The 19,799-nt window shown below is 36.3% G+C and overlaps 1 non-coding gene across 1 annotated transcript; it reads right to left on the minus strand.

Moving 5' to 3' along the window:
* Positions 1–2,615: 2,615 nt before the first annotated feature.
* On the minus strand, positions 2,616–2,687 carry TRNAA-UGC (transfer RNA alanine (anticodon UGC)). Its single transcript has one exon. It is a non-coding gene; the product is annotated as a tRNA-Ala (tRNA).
* Positions 2,688–19,799: the final 17,112 nt, after the last annotated feature.

Here is a 19,799-nt window from a genome sequence, read left to right on the forward strand (position 1 = left end):
GGGACATCTTAGAGGATGGAAGTATAACCAGTATACCATGCTTGAGTTCAAAGACTTTATGGTTTTCATGGCTGATGAGAATGCAAGGAGATGCCAATTCTGAACATTGGAATGCTCTTAAAGTTCTCCATCAGAGACTTGTTTATCATCAGAATACCCTACTTTTTCTAATGAATGGTGTTGATATTGATCAAGTTTTGCTAACTAGAGGGCTTTCTTACATTATGTTTGGTTATCAGTGTCAGAACTTAGTAGAAGGGCACAAAGAATGAATGCTATTACTGCCTCTTGGGCTAGCTAGCTAATGCTTCACCAGACAATCTATCTAGAGTTGATATGTTGTCATCATTCCATGCTTTGAAATTTCATTAAGTGCTTGCCCTCCAAGCCCATGTCCATCCTCTTTTTGTTCACAAAGTGTTTGAACTTGTCTCTCAATCTTAATCAATTAGTTTTGCTATATTATGTGTCTCGCTCTTTCATTAAACTTTGCTCGGGTAGTCGTCTTCAGTTCCCACTGAAAATAAAATATCTATTTCCTACTTACCATATGTTTTCCCACAGTGTAGGAGAATGGCAATAGGCATTCAATGGGATCTTTACTTTGAAAAATGGAAAGAAGATGATGTTGAATATAATTATATTTGATTTATTTTTTATGATTTGTGTTCAACTTTGGCTTTTGCTGTAGAGTACTTTTATTGGTTTGCTTGTTATCTGTGGCTCTTCTAGAGAGTTACATATGGTATAAAGCTGTATTTTGCAAAACAAGGAGATGCCAAGGATTGAACCCGGGGCCTCATACATGCAAAGCATGCACTCTACCTCTGAGCTACGTCCCTTATGAGATGCTATTTCTTATACACAAGTGATTGCAGCTTTACATTTCACTAGAGATTTACTACTTTTCAGTGTTATTAAGGATATCTTAGAAGATGGAAGTATAACCATTATACCATGCTTGACTTCAAGGACTTTATGGTTTTCATGGCTGATGAGAATGCAAGTAGATGCCCATTCCGAACATTGGAATGCTCTTAAAGTTCTCCATCAGAGACTGGTTTATCATCATAATCCCCTACTTTTACTAATGAATGGTGTGGATATTAATCAAGTTTTCCTAACTAGAGGGCTTTCTTACCTTCTGTTTGGTCATCAGTGTCAGAACTTAGTAGAAGGGCACAAAGGATGCATGCTGTATTTGCCTCTTGGGTATTGCAAGCTAATGTTTCACCAGATAATCTATCTAAAGTTGATATGTTGTCATCATTCCATGCTTTGAAATTTCATTAAGTGCTTGCCCTCCAAGCCCATGTCCATCCTCTTTTTGTTCACAAAGTGTTTGAACTTGTCTCTCAATCTTAATCAATTAGTTTTGCTAAATTATTTATCTCGCTCTTTTATTAAACTTTGCTCGGGTAGTTGCCTTCAGTTCCCACTGAAAATAAACAATCTATTTCCTACTTACCATATGTTTTCCTTCAGTGTAGGAGAATGGCAATAGGCATTCAATGGGAACTTTACTTTGAAAAATGGAATGAAGACGATGTTGAATATAATCATATTTGATTGATTTTTTATGATTTGTATTCAACTTTGGCTATTGCTGTAGAGTACTTTTATTGGATTGCTTGTTATCTGTGGCTCTTCTAGAGAGTTTACATATCGTAAAAAGCTGTATTTTGCAAAACATGGAGATGCCAGGGATTGAACCCAGGGCCTCATTCATGCAAAGCATGCACTCTACCACTGAGGTACATCCCTTATGAGATGCTATTTTTTTATGTACAAGTGATTGCAGCTTTACATTTCACTAGAGATTTACTACTTTTCAGTGTTATTATGTATATCTTAGAAGATGGAAGTATAACCATTATACCATGCTTGACTTCAAGGACTTTATGGTTTTCATTTCTGATGAGAATGCAAGTAGATGCCCATTCCGAAAATAGGAATGCACTTAAAGTTCTCCATCAGAGACTGGTTTATCATCAGAATCCCCTACTTTTACTAATGAATGGTGTGGATATTGATCAAGTTTTGCTAACTAGAGGGCTTTTTTACATTCTGTTTGGTCATCAGTGTCAGAACTTAGTAGATGGGCACAAAGGATGCATACTATGACTGCCTCTTAGGCATTGATAGCTAATGCTTCACCAGACAATCTATCTAGAGTTGATATGTTGTCATCATTCCATGCTTTGAAATTTCATTAAGTGCTTGCCCTCCAAGCCCATGTCCATCCTCTTCTTGTTCACAAAGTGTTTGAACTTGTCTCTCAATCTTAATTAATTAGTTTTGCTATATTATGTGTCTCGCTCTTTCATTAAACTTTGCTCGGGTAGTCGTCTTCAGTTCCCACTGAAAATAAAATATCTATTTCCTACTTACCATATGTTTTCCCACAGTGTAGGAGAATGGCAATAGGCATTCAATGGGATCTTTACTTTGAAAAATGGAATGAAGACGATGTTGAATATAATCATAGTTGATTGATTTTTTATGATTTGTGTTCAACTTTGGCTATTGCTGTAGAGTACTTTTATTGGTTTGCTTGTTATCTGTGATTCTTCTAGAGAGTTTACATATTGTAAAAAGCTGTGTTTTGCAAAACATGGAGATGCCAGGGATTGAACCCAGGGCCTCATACATGCAAAGCATGCACTCTACCACTGAGCTACATCCCTTATGAGATGCTTTCTTTTATGCACAAGTGATTGCAGCTTTACATTTCTCAAGAGATTTACTACTTTTCAGTGTTATTAGGGATATCTTAGAAGATGGAAGTATAACCATTATACCATGCTTGACTTCAAGGACTTTATGGTTTTCATTTCTGATGAGAATGCAAGTAGATGCCCATTCCGAACATTGGAATGCTCTTAAAGTTCTCCATCAGAGACTGGTTTATCATCATAGTCCCCTACCTTTACTAATGAATGGTGTGGATATTAATCAAGTTTTCCTAACTAGAGGGCTTTCATACATACTGTTTGGTCATCAGTGTCAGAACTTAGTAGAAGGGCACAATGGATGCATGCTATATTTGCCTCTTGGGTATTGCAAGCTAATGCTTCAGCAGATATTCTATCTAAAGTTGATATGTTGTCATCATTCCATGCTTTGAAATTTCATTAAGTGCTTCCCCTCCAAGCCCATGTCCATCCTCTTTTTGTTCACAAAGTGTTTGAACTTGTCTCTCAATCTTAATCAATTAGTTTTGCTATATTATTTGTCTCTCTCTTTTATTAAACTTTGCTCGGGTAGTCGCGTTCAATTCCCACTGAAAAATAAAAATCTGTTTCCTACTTACCATATGTTTTCCCACAGTGTAGGAGAATGGCAATAGGCATTCAATGGGAACTTTACTTTGAAAAATGGAATGAAGACGATGATGAATATAATCATATTTGATTTATTTTTTATGATTTGTATTCAACTTTGACTATTGCTGTAGAGTACTTTTATTGGTTTGCTTGTTATCTTTGGCTCTTCTAGAGAGTTTACATATGGTAAAAATCTGTATTTTGCAAAAGATGGAGATGCCAGGGATTGAACCCGGGGCCTAATACATGCAAAGCATGCAATCTATGACTGAGCGACATCCCTTATCAGATGCTATTTTCTTATACACAAGTGATTGCAGCTTTACATTTCACTAGAGATTTACTACTTTTCAGTGTTATTAGGGATATCTTAGAAGATGGAAGTATAACCATTATACCATGCTTGACTTCAAGGACTTTATGGTTTTCATTTCTGATAAGAATGCAAGTAGATGCCCATTCCGAACATTGGAATGCTCTTAAAGTTCTCCATCAGAGACTGGTTTATCATCAGAATCCCCTACTTTTACTAATGAATGGTGTGGATATTGATCAAGTTTTGCTAACTAGAGGGTTTTTTTACATTCTGTTTGGTTATCAGTGTCAGAACTTAGTAGAAGGGCACAAAGGATGCATGCTATATTTGCCTCGTGGGTATTGCAAGCTAATGCTTCACCAGATAATCTATCTAGTGTTGATATGTTGTCATCATTCCATGCTTTGAAATTTCATTAAGTGCTTGCCCTCCAAGCCCATGTCCATCCTCTTTTTGTTCCCAAAGTGTTTGAACTTGTCTCTCAATCTTAATCAATTAGTTTTGCTATATTATTTGTCTCGCTCTTTTATTAAACTTTGCTCGGGCAGTCGCGTTCAGTTCCCACTGAAAATAAGCAATCTATTTCCTACTTACCATATGTTTTCCCACAGTGTAGGAGAATGGCAATAGGCATTCAACGGGAACTTTACTTTGAAAAATGGAATGAAGACGATGTTGAATATAGTCATATTTGATTGATTTTTTATGATTTGTATTCAACTTTGACTATTGCTGTAGAGTACTTTTATTGGTTTGCTTGTTATCTTTGGCTCTTCTAGAGAGTTTACATATGATAAAAAGCTGTATTTTGCTAAACATGGAGAAGCCGATGATTGAATCGGGGCCTCATACATGCAAAGCATGCGCTCTACCACTGAGCTGCATCCCCTATGAGCTGCTATGTTTTTATGCACAAGTGATTGCAGCTTTACATTTCACTAGAGATTTACTACTTTTCAGTATTATTAGGGACATCTTAGAGGATGGATGTATAACCATTATACCATGCTTGACTTCAAAGACTTTATAGTTTTCATGGCTGATGAGAATGCAAGGAGATGCCAATTCTGAACAATGGAATGCTCTTAAAGTTAACCATCAGAGACTTGTTAATAATCAGAATACCCTACTTTTTCTAATGAATGGTGTTGATATTGATCAAGTTTTGCTAACTAGAGGGCTTTCTTACATTCTGTTTGGTCATCAGTGTCAGAACTTAGTAGAAGGGCACAAAGGATGCATGCTATGACTGCCTCTTGGGCTAGCTAGCTAATGCTTTACCAGACAATCTATCTACAGTTGATATGTTGTCATCATTCCATGCTTTGAAATTTCATTAAGTACTTGCCCTCCAAGCCCATGTCCATCCTCTTTTTGTTCACAAAGTGTTTGAATTTGTCTCTCAATCTTAATCAATTAGTTTTGCTATATTATTTGTCTCGCTCTTTTATTAAACTTGGCTCGGGTAGTCGCCTTCAGTTCCCACTGAAAATAAAAAATCTATTTCCTACTTACCATATGTTTTCCCTCAGTGTAGGAGAATGGCAATAGGCATTCAATAGGAACTTTACTTTAAAAAATGGAATAAAGACGATGTTGAATATAGTCATATGTGATTGATTTTTTATGATTTGTATTCAACTTTGACTATTGCTGTAGAGTACTTTTATTGGTTTGCTTGTTATCTGTGGCTCTTCTAGAGAGTTTACATATGGTAAAAACCTGTATTTTGCAAAAGATGGAGATGCCAGGGATTGAACCCGGTGCAACTTACATGCAAAGCATGCACTCTACGACTGAGCTACATCCCTTATGAGTTGCTGTTTTTTTATACACAAGTGATTGCAGCTTTACATTTCACTAGAGATTTACTACTTTTCAGTGTTATTAGGGACATCTTAGAGGATGGAAGTATAACCAGTATACCATGCTTGAGTTCAAAGACTTTATGGTTTTCATGGCTGATGAGAATGCAAGGAGATGCCAATTCTGAACATTGGAATGCTCTTAAAGTTCTCCATCAGAGACTTGTTTATCATCAGAATACCCTACTTTTTCTAATGAATGGTGTTGATATTGATCAAGTTTTGCTAACTAGAGGGCTTTCTTACATTATGTTTGGTTATCAGTGTCAGAACTTAGTAGAAGGGCACAAAGAATGAATGCTATTACTGCCTCTTGGGCTAGCTAGCTAATGCTTCACCAGACAATCTATCTAGAGTTGATATGTTGTCATCATTCCATGCTTTGAAATTTCATTAAGTGCTTGCCCTCCAAGCCCATGTCCATCCTCTTTTTGTTCACAAAGTGTTTGAACTTGTCTCTCAATCTTAATCAATTAGTTTTGCTATATTATGTGTCTCGCTCTTTCATTAAACTTTGCTCGGGTAGTCGTCTTCAGTTCCCACTGAAAATAAAATATCTATTTCCTACTTACCATATGTTTTCCCACAGTGTAGGAGAATGGCAATAGGCATTCAATGGGATCTTTACTTTGAAAAATGGAAAGAAGATGATGTTGAATATAATTATATTTGATTTATTTTTTATGATTTGTGTTCAACTTTGGCTTTTGCTGTAGAGTACTTTTATTGGTTTGCTTGTTATCTGTGGCTCTTCTAGAGAGTTACATATGGTATAAAGCTGTATTTTGCAAAACAAGGAGATGCCAAGGATTGAACCCGGGGCCTCATACATGCAAAGCATGCACTCTACCTCTGAGCTACGTCCCTTATGAGATGCTATTTCTTATACACAAGTGATTGCAGCTTTACATTTCACTAGAGATTTACTACTTTTCAGTGTTATTAAGGATATCTTAGAAGATGGAAGTATAACCATTATACCATGCTTGACTTCAAGGACTTTATGGTTTTCATGGCTGATGAGAATGCAAGTAGATGCCCATTCCGAACATTGGAATGCTCTTAAAGTTCTCCATCAGAGACTGGTTTATCATCATAATCCCCTACTTTTACTAATGAATGGTGTGGATATTAATCAAGTTTTCCTAACTAGAGGGCTTTCTTACCTTCTGTTTGGTCATCAGTGTCAGAACTTAGTAGAAGGGCACAAAGGATGCATGCTGTATTTGCCTCTTGGGTATTGCAAGCTAATGTTTCACCAGATAATCTATCTAAAGTTGATATGTTGTCATCATTCCATGCTTTGAAATTTCATTAAGTGCTTGCCCTCCAAGCGCATGTCCATCCTCTTTTTGTTCACAAAGTGTTTGAACTTGTCTCTCAATCTTAATCAATTAGTTTTGCTAAATTATTTATCTCGCTCTTTTATTAAACTTTGCTCGGGTAGTTGCCTTCAGTTCCCACTGAAAATAAACAATCTATTTCCTACTTACCATATGTTTTCCTTCAGTGTAGGAGAATGGCAATAGGCATTCAATGGGAACTTTACTTTGAAAAATGGAATGAAGACGATGTTGAATATAATCATATTTGATTGATTTTTTATGATTTGTATTCAACTTTGGCTATTGCTGTAGAGTACTTTTATTGGATTGCTTGTTATCTGTGGCTCTTCTAGAGAGTTTACATATCGTAAAAAGCTGTATTTTGCAAAACATGGAGATGCCAGGGATTGAACCCAGGGCCTCATTCATGCAAAGCATGCACTCTACCACTGAGGTACATCCCTTATGAGATGCTATTTTTTTATGTACAAGTGATTGCAGCTTTACATTTCACTAGAGATTTACTACTTTTCAGTGTTATTAGGTATATCTTAGAAGATGGAAGTATAACCATTATACCATGCTTGACTTCAAGGACTTTATGGTTTTCATTTCTGATGAGAATGCAAGTAGATGCCCATTCCGAAAATAGGAATGCTCTTAAAGTTCTCCATCAGAGACTGGTTTATCATCAGAATCCCCTACTTTTACTAATGAATGGTGTGGATATTGATCAAGTTTTGCTAACTAGAGGGCTTTTTTACATTCTGTTTGGTCATCAGTGTCAGAACTTAGTAGATGGGCACAAAGGATGCATGCTATGACTGCCTCTTAGGCATTGATAGCTAATGCTTCACCAGACAATATATCTAGTGTTGATATGTTGTCATCATTCCATGCTTTGAAATTTCATTAAGTGCTTGCCCTCCAAGCCCATGTCCATCCTCTTTTTGTTCACAAAGTGTTTGAACTTGTCTCTCAATCTTAATCAATTAGTTTTGCTATATTATTTGTCTCACTCTTTTTTAAACTTTGCTCGGGTAGTCGCCTTCAGTTCCCACTGAAAATAAGCAATCTATTTCCTACTTACCATATGTTTTCCCACAGTGTAGGAGAATGGCAATAGGCATTCAATGGGAACTTTACTTTGAAAAATGGAATGAAGACGATGTTGAATATAGTCATATTTGATTGATTTTTTATGATTTGTATTCAACTTTGACTATTGCTGTAGAGTACTTTTATTGGTATGCTTGTTATCTTTGGCTCTTCTAGAGAGTTTACATATGATAAAAAGCTGTATTTTGCTAAACATGGAGAAGCCGATGATTGAATCGGGGCCTCATACATGCAAAGCATGCGCTCTACCACTGATCTGCATCCCCTATGAGCTGCTATGTTTTTATGCACAAGTGATTGCAGCTTTACATTTCACTAGAGATTTACTACTTTTCAGTATTATAAGGGACATCTTAGAGGATGGAAGTATAACCATTATACCATGCTTGACTTCAAAGACTTTATGGTTTTCATGGCTGATGAGAATGCAAGGAGATGCCAATTCTGAACAATGGAATGCTCTTAAAGTTCTCCATCAGAGACTGGTTTATCATCAGAATACCCTACTTTTTCTAATGAATGGTGTTGATATTGATCAAGTTTTGCTAACTAGAGGGCTTTCTTACATTCTGTTTGGTCATCAGTGTCAGAACTTAGTAGAAGGGCACAAAGGATGCATGCTATGACTTCCTCTTGGGCTAGCTAGTTAATGCTTCACCAGACAATCTATCTAGAGTTGATATGTTGTCATCATTCCATGCTTTGAAATTTCATTAAGTACTTGCCCTCCAAGCCCATGTCCATCCTCTTTTTGTTCACAAAGTGTTTGAACTTGTCTCTCAATCTTAATCAATTAGTTTTGCTATATTATTTGTCTCGCTCTTTTATTAAACTTGGCTCAGGTAGTCGCCTTCAGTTCCTACTGAAAATAAAAAATCTATTTCCTACTTACCATATGTTTTCCCTCAGTGTAGGAGAATGGCAATAGGCATTCAATAGGAACTTTACTTTAAAAAATGGAATAAAGACGATGTTGAATATAGTCATATTTGATTGATTTTTTATGATTTGTGTTCAACTTTGACTATTGCTGTAGAGTACTTTTATTAGTTTGCTTGTTATCTGTGGCTCTTCTAGAGAGTTTACATATGGTAAAAAGCTGTATTTTGCAAAAGAAGGAGATGCCAGGGATTGAACCCAGGGCCTCATATATTCAAAGCATGTGCTGTATGACTGAGCTACATCCCCTTTAAGATGCTTTGTTTTTATTCACAAGTGATTGCAGCTTTACATTTCACTAGAAATGTACTACTTTTCAGTTTTATTAGGGACATCTTAGAGGATGGAAGTATAACCATTATACCATGCTTGACATCAAGGACTTTATAGTTTTCATAGCTGATGAGAATGCAATGAGATCCCCTTTGCGAACATTGGAATGTTCTTAAAGTTCTCCATCAGAGACTGGTTTATCATCATAATCCCCTACTTTTACTAATGAATGGTGTGGATATTAATCAAGTTTTCCTAACTAGAGGGATTTCTTACATTCTGTTTGGTCATCAGTGTCAGAACTTAGTAGAAGGGCACAAAGGATGCATGCTATGACTGCCTCTTGGGCATTGCTATCTAATGCTGCACCAGACAATATATCTAGAGTTGATATGTTGTCATCATTCCATGCTTTGAAATTTCATTAAGTGCTTGCCCTCCAAGCCCATGTCCATCCTCCTTTTGTTCACAAAGTGTTTGAACTTGTCTCTCAATCTTAATCAATTAGTTTTGCTATATTATCTATCTCGCTCTTTTATTAAACTTTGCTCAGGTAGTCGCCTTCAGTTCCCACTGAAAATAAACAATCTATTTCCTACTTACCATATGTTTTCCTTCAGTGTAGGTGAATGGCAATAGGCATTCAATGGGAACTTTACTTTGAAAAATGGAATGAAGACGATGTTGAATATAATCATATTTGATTGATTTTTTATGAATTGTGTTCAACTTTGGCTATTGCTGTAGAGTACTTTAATTGGTTTGCTTGTTATCTGTGATTCTTCTAGAGAGTTTACATATTGTCAAAAGCTGTGTTTTGCAAAACATGGAGATGCCAGGCATTGAACCCAGGGCCTCATACATGCAAAGCATGCACTCTACCCTTATGAGATGCTACATCCCTTATGAGATGCTTTTTTTATGCACAAGTGATTGCAGCTTTACATTTCACTAGAGATTTACTACTTTTCAGTGTTATTAGGGACATCTTAGAGGATGGAAGGATAACCATTATACCATGCTGGACTTCGAGGACTTCAAGGTTACCATGGCTGATGAGAATGCAAGTAGATGCCCATTCCAAACTTTGGAATGCTATTAAAGTTCTCCATCAAAGACTGGTTTATCATCAGAATCCCCTACTTTTACTAATGAATGGTGTGTATATTGATCAAGTTTTGCTAATTAGAGGGCTTTCTTACATTCTGTTTGGTCATCAGTGTCAGAACTTAGTAGAAGGGCACAAGGGATGCATGCTATTACTGCCTCTTGAGCATTGCTAACTAATGCTTCACCAGAAAATCTATTTAGAGTTGATATGTTTTCATCGTTCCATGCTTTGAAATTTCATTAAGTGCTTGCCCTCCAAGCCCATGTCCATCCTCTTTTTGTTCACAATGTGTTTGAACTTGTCTCTCAATTTTAATCAATTAGTTTTACTATATTATTTGTCTCGCTCTTTTATTAAACTTTGCTCGGGTAGTCGCCTTCAGTTCCCACTGAAAATAAAAAATCTATTTCCTACCTACTATATGTTTTCCCACAGTGTAGGAGAATGGCAATAGGCATTCAATGGGAACTTTACTTTGAAAAATGGTAAGAAGACGATGTTGAATATAATCATATTTGATTGATTTTTTATGATTTGTATTCAACTTTGACTATTGCTGTAGAGTACTTTTATTGGTTTGCTTTTTATCTTTGGCTCTTCTAGAGAATTTACATATTATAAAAAGCTGCTTTTTGCAAAACATGGAGATGCCAGAGATTGAACCCGAGGCCTCATACATGCAAAGTATGCGCTCTACCACTGAGCTACAATGTTCTTATGCACAAGTTATTGCAGCTTTACATTTCACTAGAGATTTACTACTTTTCAGTGTTATTAGGGATATCTTAGAAGATGGAAGTATAACCATTATACCATGCTTGACTTCAAGGAATTTATGGTTTTCATGTCTGATGAGAATGCAAGTAGATAGCCATTCCGAACATTGGAATGCTCTTAAAGTTCTCCATCAGAGACTGGTTTATCATCAGAATCCCCTACTTTTACTAATGAATGGTGTGGATATTGATCAAGTTTTGCTAACTAGAGGGCTTTCTTACATTCTGTTTGGTCATCAGTGTCAGAACTTAGTAGAAGTGCACAAAGGATGCATGCTATGATTGCCTCTTGGGCATTGCTATCTAATGCTTCACCAGATAATCTATCTAGAGTTGATATGTTGTCATCATTCCATGCTTTGAAATTTCATTAAGTGCTTGCCCTCCAAGTCCATGTCCATCCTCTTTTTGTTCACAAAGTGTTTGAACTTGTCTCTCAATCTTAATCAATTTGTTTTGCTATATTATTTGTCTCGCTCTTGTATTAAACTTTGCTCGGATAGTCACCTTCAGTTCCCACTGAAAATAAAAAATCTATTTCCTACTTACTATATGTTTTCCCACAGTGTAGGAGAATGGCAATAGGCATTCAATGGGAACTTTACTTTGAAAAATGGAATGAAGACTAAGATGAATATAATCATATTTGATTGATTTTTTATGATTTGTATTCAACTTTGACTATTGCTGTAGAGTACTTTTATTGGATTGCTTGTTATCTGTGGCTCTTCTAGAGAGTTTACATATGGTAAAAAGCTGTATTTTGCAAAACATGGATTTGCCAGGGATTGAACTCGGTGCAAAGCAAAGCATGCGCTCTACCACTGAGCTACATCCCCTAGGAGCTGCTGTTTTCTTATGCACAAGTGATTACAGCTTTACATTTCTCAAGAGATTTACTACTTTTCAGTGTTATTAGGGACATCTTAGAGGATGGAAGGATAACCATTATACCATGCTGGACTTTGAGGACTTCAAGGTTACCATGGCTGATGAGAATGCAAGTAGATGCCCATTCCAAACATTGGAATGCTATTAAAGTTCTCCATCAAAGACTGGTTTATCATCAGAATCCCCTACTTTTACTAATGAATGGTGTGGATATTGATCAAGTTTTGCTAATTAGAGGGCTTTCTTACATTCTGTTTAGTCATCAGTGTCAGAACTTATTAGAAGGGCACAAGGGATGCATGCTATTACTGCCTCTTGGGCTAGCTAGCTAATTCTTCACCAGACAATCTATCTAGAGTTGATATGTTGTCATCATTCCATGCTTTGAAATTTCATTAAGTGCTTGCCCTCCAAGCCCATGTCCATCCTCTTTTTGTTCACAAAGTGTTTAAACTTGTCTCTCAATCTTAATCAATTAGTTTTACTATATTATTTGTCTCGCTCTTTTATTAAACTTTGCTCGGGTAGTCGCCTTCAGTTCCCACTGAAAATAAAAAATCTATTTCCTACTTACTATATGTTTTCCCACAGTGTAGGAGAATGGCAATAGGCATTCAATGGGAACTTTACTTTGAAAAATGGAATGAAGACGATGATGAATATAATCATATTTGATTGATTTTTTATGATTTGTATTCAACTTTGACTATTGCTGTAGAGTACTTTTATTGGTTTGCTTTTTATCTTTGGCTCTTCTAGAGAGTTTACATATGGTAAAAAGCTGTATTTTGCAAAACATGGAGATGCCAGGGATTGCACCCTTATCCTCATACTTGCACTCTACCACTGAGCTACATCCCCTATGAGATGCTATATTTTTATGCACAAGTGATTGCAGCTTTACATTTCACTAGAGATTTACTACTTTTCAGTGTTATTAGGGACATCTTAGAGGATGGAAGTATAACCATTATACCATGCTTGACTTCAAGGACTTTATGGTTTTCATGGCTGATGAGAATGCAAGGAGATGCCCATTCCGAACATTGGAATGCTCTTAAAGTTCTCCATCAGAGACTGGTTTATCATCAGAATCCCCTACTTTTACTAATGAATGGTGTGGATATTGATCAAGTTTTGCTAACTAGAGGGCTTTCTTACATTCTGTTTGGTCATCAGTGTCAGAACTTAGTAGAAGTGCACAAAGGATGCATGCTATTACTGCCTCTTGGGCTAGCTAGCTAATGCTTCACCAGACAATCTATCTACAGTTGTTATGTTGTCATCATTCCATGCTTTGAAATTTCATTAAGTGCTTGCCCTCCAAGCCCATGTCCATCCTCTTTTTGTTCACAATGTGTTTGAATTTGTCTCTCAATCTTAATCAATTAGTTTTACTTTATTATTTGTCTCGATCTTTTATTAAACTTTGCTCAGGTAGTCTCCTTCAGTTCCCACTGAAAATAAAAAATCTATTTCCTACTTACTATATGTTTTCCCACAGTGTAGGAGAATGGCAATAGGCATTCAATGGGAACTTTACTTTGAAAAATGGTATGAAGACGATGTTGAATATAATCATATTTGATTGATTTTTTATGATTTGTATTCAACTTTGACTATTGCTGTAGAGTACTTTTATTGGTTTGCTTTTTATCTTTGGCTCTTCTAGAGAGTTTACATATTATAAAAAGCTGCTTTTTGCAAAACATGGAGATGCCAGGGATTGAACCCGGGACCTCATACATGAAAAGCATGCGCTCTACCACTGAGCTACAATGTTCTTATGCACAAGTGATTGCAGCTTTACATTTCACTAGAGATTTACTACTTTTCAGTGTTATTAGGGATATCTTAGAAGATGGAAGTATAACCATTATACCATGCTTGACTTCAAGGAATTTATGGTTTTCATGTCTGATGAGAATGCAAGTAGATAGCCATTCCGAACATTGGAATGCTTTTAAAGTTCTCCATCAGAGACTGGTTTATCATCAGAATCCCCTACTTTTACTAATGAATGGTGTGGACATTGATCAAGTTTTGCTAACTAGAGGGCTTTCTTACATTCTGTTTGGTCATCAGTGTCAGAACTTAGTAGAAGTGCACAAAGGATGCATGCTATGATTGCCTCTTGGGCATTGCTATCTAATGCTTCACCAGATAATCTATCTAGAGTTGATATGTTGTCATCATTCCATGCTTTGAAATTTCATTAAGTGCTTGCTCTCCAAGCCCATGTCCATCCTCTTTTTGTTCACAAAGTGTTTGAACTTGTCTCTCAATCTTAATCAATTTGTTTTGCTATATTATTTCTCTTGCTCTTTTATTAAACTTTGCTCGGGTAGTCGCCTTCAGTTCCCACTGAAAATAAAAAATCTATTTCCTACTTACTATATGTTTTCCCACAGTGTAGGAGAATGGCAATAGGCATTCAATGGGAACTTTACTTTGAAAAATGGAATGAAGATGATGATGAATATAATCATATTTGATTGATTTTTTATGATTTGTATTCAACTTTGACTATTGCTGTAGAGTACTTTTATTGGTTTGCTTGTTATCTGTGGCTCTTCTAGAGAGTTTACATATGGTAAAAAGCTGTATTTTGCAAAACATGGAGATGCCGGGGATTGAACTCGGTGCAAAGCAAAGCATGCGCTCTACCACTGAGCTACATCCCCTAGGAGCTGCTGTTTTCTTATGCACAAGTGATTACAGCTTTACATTTCACTAGAGATTTACTACTTTTCAGTGTTATTAGGGACATCTTAGAGGATGGAAGGATAACCATTATACCATGCTGGACTTCGAGGACTTCAAGGTTACCATGGCTGATGAGAATGCAAGTAGATGCCCATTCCAAACTTTGGAATGCTATTAAAGTTCTCCATCAAAGACTGGTTTATCATCAGAATCCCCTACTTTTACTAAAGAATGGTGTGGATATTGATCAAGTTTTGCTAATTAGAGGGCTTTCTTACATTCTGTTTGGTCATCAGTGTCAGAACTTAGTAGAAGGGCACAAGGGATGCATGCTATTACTGCCTCTTGGGCTAGCTAGCTAATTCTTCACCAGACAATCTATCTAGAGTTGATATGTTGTCATCATTCCATGCTTTGAAATTTCATTAAGTGCTTGCCCTCCAAGCCCATGTCCATCCTCTTTTTGTTCACAAAGTGTTTAAACTTGTCTCTCAATCTTAATCAATTAGTTTTACTATATTATTTGTCTCGCTCTTTTATTAAACTTTGCTCGAGTAGTCGCCTTCAGTTCCCACTGAAAATAAAAAATCTATTTCCTACTTACTATATGTTTTCCCACAGTGTAGGAGAATGGCAATAGGCATTCAATGGGAACTTTACTTTGAAAAATGGAATGAAGACGATGATGAATATAATCATATTTGATTGATTTTTTATGATTTGTATTCAACTTTGACTATTGCTGTAGAGTACTTTTATTGGTTTGCTTTTTATCTTTGGCTCTTCTAGAGAATTTACATATTATAAAAAGCTGCTTTTTGCAAAACATGGAGATGCCAGGGATTGAACCCGGGGCCTCATACATGCAAAGCATGCGCTCTACCACTGAGCTACAATGTTCTTATGCACAATTTATTGCAGCTTTACATTTCACTAGAGATTTACTACTTTTCAGTGTTATTAGGGATATCTTAGAAGATGGAAGTATAACCATTATACCATGCTTGACTTCAAGGAATTTATGGTTTTCATGTCTGATGAGAATGCAAGTAGATAGCCATTCCGAACATTGGAATGCTCTTAAAGTTCTCCATCAGAGACTGGTTTATCATCAGAATCCCCTACTTTTACTAATGAATGGTGTGGATATTGATCAAGTTTTGCTAACTAGAGGGCTTTCTTACATTCTGTTTGGTCATCAGTGTCAGAACTTAGTAGAAGTGCACAAAGGATGCATGCTATGATTGCCTCTTGGGCATTGCTATCTAATGCTTCACCAGATAATCTATCTAGAGTTGATATGTTGTCATCATTCCATGCTTTGAAATTTCATTAAGTGCTTGCCCTCCAAGTCCATGTCCATCCTCTTTTTGTTCACAAAGTGTTTGAACTTGTCTCTCAATCTTAATCAATTTGTTTTGCTATATTATTTGTCTCGCTCTTGTATTAAACTTTGCTCGGATAGTCACCTTCAGTTCCCACTGAAAATAAAAAATCTATTTCCTACTTACTATATGTTTTCCCACAGTGTAGGAGAATGGCAATAGGCATTCAATGGGAACTTTACTTTGAAAAATGAAATGAAGACTATGATGAATATAATCATATTTGATTGATTTTTTATGATTTGTATTCAACTTTGACTATTGCTGTAGAGTACTTTTATTGGATTGCTTGTTATCTGTGGCTCTTCTAGAGAGTTTACATATGGTAAAAAGCTGTATTTTGCAAAACATGGATTTGCCAGGGATTGAACTCGGTGCAAAGCAAAGCATGCGCTCTACCACTGAGCTACATCCCCTAGGAGCTGCTGTTTTCTTATGCACAAGTGATTACAGCTTTACATTTCTCAAGAGATTTACTACTTTTCAGTGTTATTAGGGACATCTTAGAGGATGGAAGGATAACCATTATACCATGCTGGACTTTGAGGACTTCAAGGTTACCATGGCTGATGAGAATGCAAGTAGATGCCCATTCCAAACATTGGAATGCTATTAAAGTTCTCCATCAAAGACTGGTTTATCATCAGAATCCCCTACTTTTACTAATGAATGGTGTGGATATTGATCAAGTTTTGCTAATTAGAGGGCTTTCTTACATTCTGTTTAGTCATCAGTGTCAGAACTTATTAGAAGGGCACAAGGGATGCATGCTATTACTGCCTCTTGGGCTAGCTAGCTAATTCTTCACCAGACAATCTATCTAGAGTTGATATGTTGTCATCATTCCATGCTTTGAAATTTCATTAAGTGCTTGCCCTCCAAGCCCATGTCCATCCTCTTTTTGTTCACAAAGTGTTTAAACTTGTCTCTCAAACTTAATCAATTAGTTTTACTATATTATTTGTCTCGCTCTTTTATTAAACTTTGCTCGGGTAGTCGCCTTCAGTTCCCACTGAAAATAAAAAATCTATTTCCTACTTACTATATGTTTTCCCACAGTGTAGGAGAATGGCAATAGGCATTCAATGGGAACTTTACTTTGAAAAATGGAATGAAGACGATGATGAATATAATCATATTTGATTGATTTTTTATGATTTGTATTCAACTTTGACTATTGCTGTAGAGTACTTTTATTGGTTTGCTTTTTATCTTTGGCTCTTCTAGAGAGTTTACATATGGTAAAAAGCTGTATTTTGCAAAACATGGAGATGCCAGGGATTGCACCCTTATCCTCATACTTGCACTCTACCACTGAGCTACATCCCCTATGAGATGCTATATTTTTATGCACAAGTGATTGCAGCTTTACATTTCACTAGAGATTTACTACTTTTCAGTGTTATTAGGGACATCTTAGAGGATGGAAGTATAACCATTATACCATGCTTGACTTCAAGGACTTTATGGTTTTCATGGCTGATGAGAATGCAAGGAGATGCCCATTCCGGAGATTGGAATGCTCTTAAAGTTCTCCATCAGAGACTGGTTTATCATCAGAATCCCCTACTTTTACTAATGAATGGTGTGGATATTGATCAAGTTTTGCTAACTAGAGGGCTTTCTTACATTCTGTTTGGTCATCAGTGTCAGAACTTAGTAGAAGTGCACAAAGGATGCATGCTATTACTGCCTCTTGGGCTAGCTAGCTAATGCTTCACCAGACAATCTATCTACAGTTGTTATGTTGTCATCATTCCATGCTTTGAAATTTCATTAAGTGCTTGCCCTCCAAGCCCATGTCCATCCTCTTTTTGTTCACAATGTGTTTGAATTTGTCTCTCAATCTTAATCAATTAGTTTTACTTTATTATTTGTCTCGATCTTTTATTAAACTTTGCTCAGGTAGTCTCCTTCAGTTCCCACTGAAAATAAAAAATCTATTTCCTACTTACTATATGTTTTCCCACAGTGTAGGAGAATGGCAATAGGCATTCAATGGGAACTTTACTTTGAAAAATGGTATGAAGACGATGTTGAATATAATCATATTTGATTGATTTTTTATGATTTGTATTCAACTTTGACTATTGCTGTAGAGTACTTTTATTGGTTTGCTTTTTATCTTTGGCTCTTCTAGAGAGTTTACATATTATAAAAAGCTGCTTTTTGCAAAACATGGAGATGCCAGGGATTGAACCCAGGGCCTCATACATGAAAAGCATGCGCTCTACCACTGAGCTACAATGTTCTTATGCACAAGTGATTGCAGCTTTACATTTCACTAGAGATTTACTACTTTTCAGTGTTATTAGGGATATCTTAGAAGATGGAAGTATAACCATTATACCATGCTTGACTTCAAGGAATTTATGGTTTTCATGTCTGATGAGAATGCAAGTAGATAGCCATTCCGAACATTGGAATGCTCTTAAAGTTCTCCATCAGAGACTGGTTTATCATCAGAATCCCCTACTTTTACTAATGAATGGTGTGGACATTGATCAAGTTTTGCTAACTAGAGGGCTTTCTTACATTCTGTTTGGTCATCAGTGTCAGAACTTAGTAGAAGTGCACAAAGGATGCATGCTATGATTGCCTCTTGGGCATTGCTATCTAATGCTTCACCAGATAATCTATCTAGAGTTGATATGTTGTCATCATTCCATGCTTTGAAATTTCATTAAGTGCTTGCCCTCCAAGCCCATGTCCATCCTCTTTTTGTTCACAAAGTGTTTGAACTTGTCTCTCAATCTTAATCAATTTGTTTTGCTATATTATTTCTCTTGCTCTTTTATTAAACTTTGCTCGGCTAGTCACCTTCAGTTCCCACTGAAAATAAAAAATCTATTTCCTACTTACTATATGTTTTCCCACAGTGTAGGAGAATGGCAATAGGCATTCAATGGGAACTTTACTTTGAAAAATGGAATGAAGACTATGATGAATATAATCATATTTGATTGATTTTTTATGATTTGTATTCAACTTTGACTATTGCTGTAGAGTACTTTTATTGGATTGCTTGTTATCTGTGGCTCTTCTAGAGAGTTTACATATGGTAAAAAGCTGTATTTTGCAAAACATGGAGATGCCGGGGATTGAACTCGGTGCAAAGCAAAGCATGCGCTCTACCACTGAGCTACATCCCCTAGGAGCTGCTGTTTGCTTATGCACAAGTGATTACAGCTTTACAATTCACTAGAGATTTACTACTTTTCAGTGTTATTAGGGACATCTTAGAGGATGGAAGGATAACCATTATACCATGCTGGACTTCGAGGACTTCAAGGTTACCATGGCTGATGAGAATGCAAGTAGATGCCCATTCCAAACTTTGGAATGCTATTAAAGTTCTCCATCAAAGACTGGTTTATCATCAGAATCCCCTACTTTTACTAATGAATGGTGTGGATATTGATCAAGTTTTGCTAATTAGAGGGCTTTCTTACATTCTGTTTGGTCATCAGTGTCAGAACTTAGTAGAAGGGCACAAGGGATGCATGCTATTACTGCCTCTTGGGCTAGCTAGCTAATTCTTCACCAGACAATCTATCTAGAGTTGATATGTTGTCATCATTCCATGCTTTGAAATTTCATTAAGTGCTTGCCCTCCAAGCCCATGTCCATCCTCTTTTTGTTCACAAAGTGTTTAAACTTGTCTCTCAATCTTAATCAATTAGTTTTACTATATTATTTGTCTCGCTCTTTTATTAAACTTTGCTCGGGTAGTCGCCTTCAGTTCCCACTGAAAATAAAAAATCTAT

Source organism: Taudactylus pleione, unplaced genomic scaffold (genome assembly GCF_031769625.1).
Source record: "Taudactylus pleione unplaced genomic scaffold, aTauple2 ptg000070l, whole genome shotgun sequence".
Taxonomy (NCBI): Eukaryota; Metazoa; Chordata; class Amphibia; order Anura; family Myobatrachidae; genus Taudactylus; species Taudactylus pleione.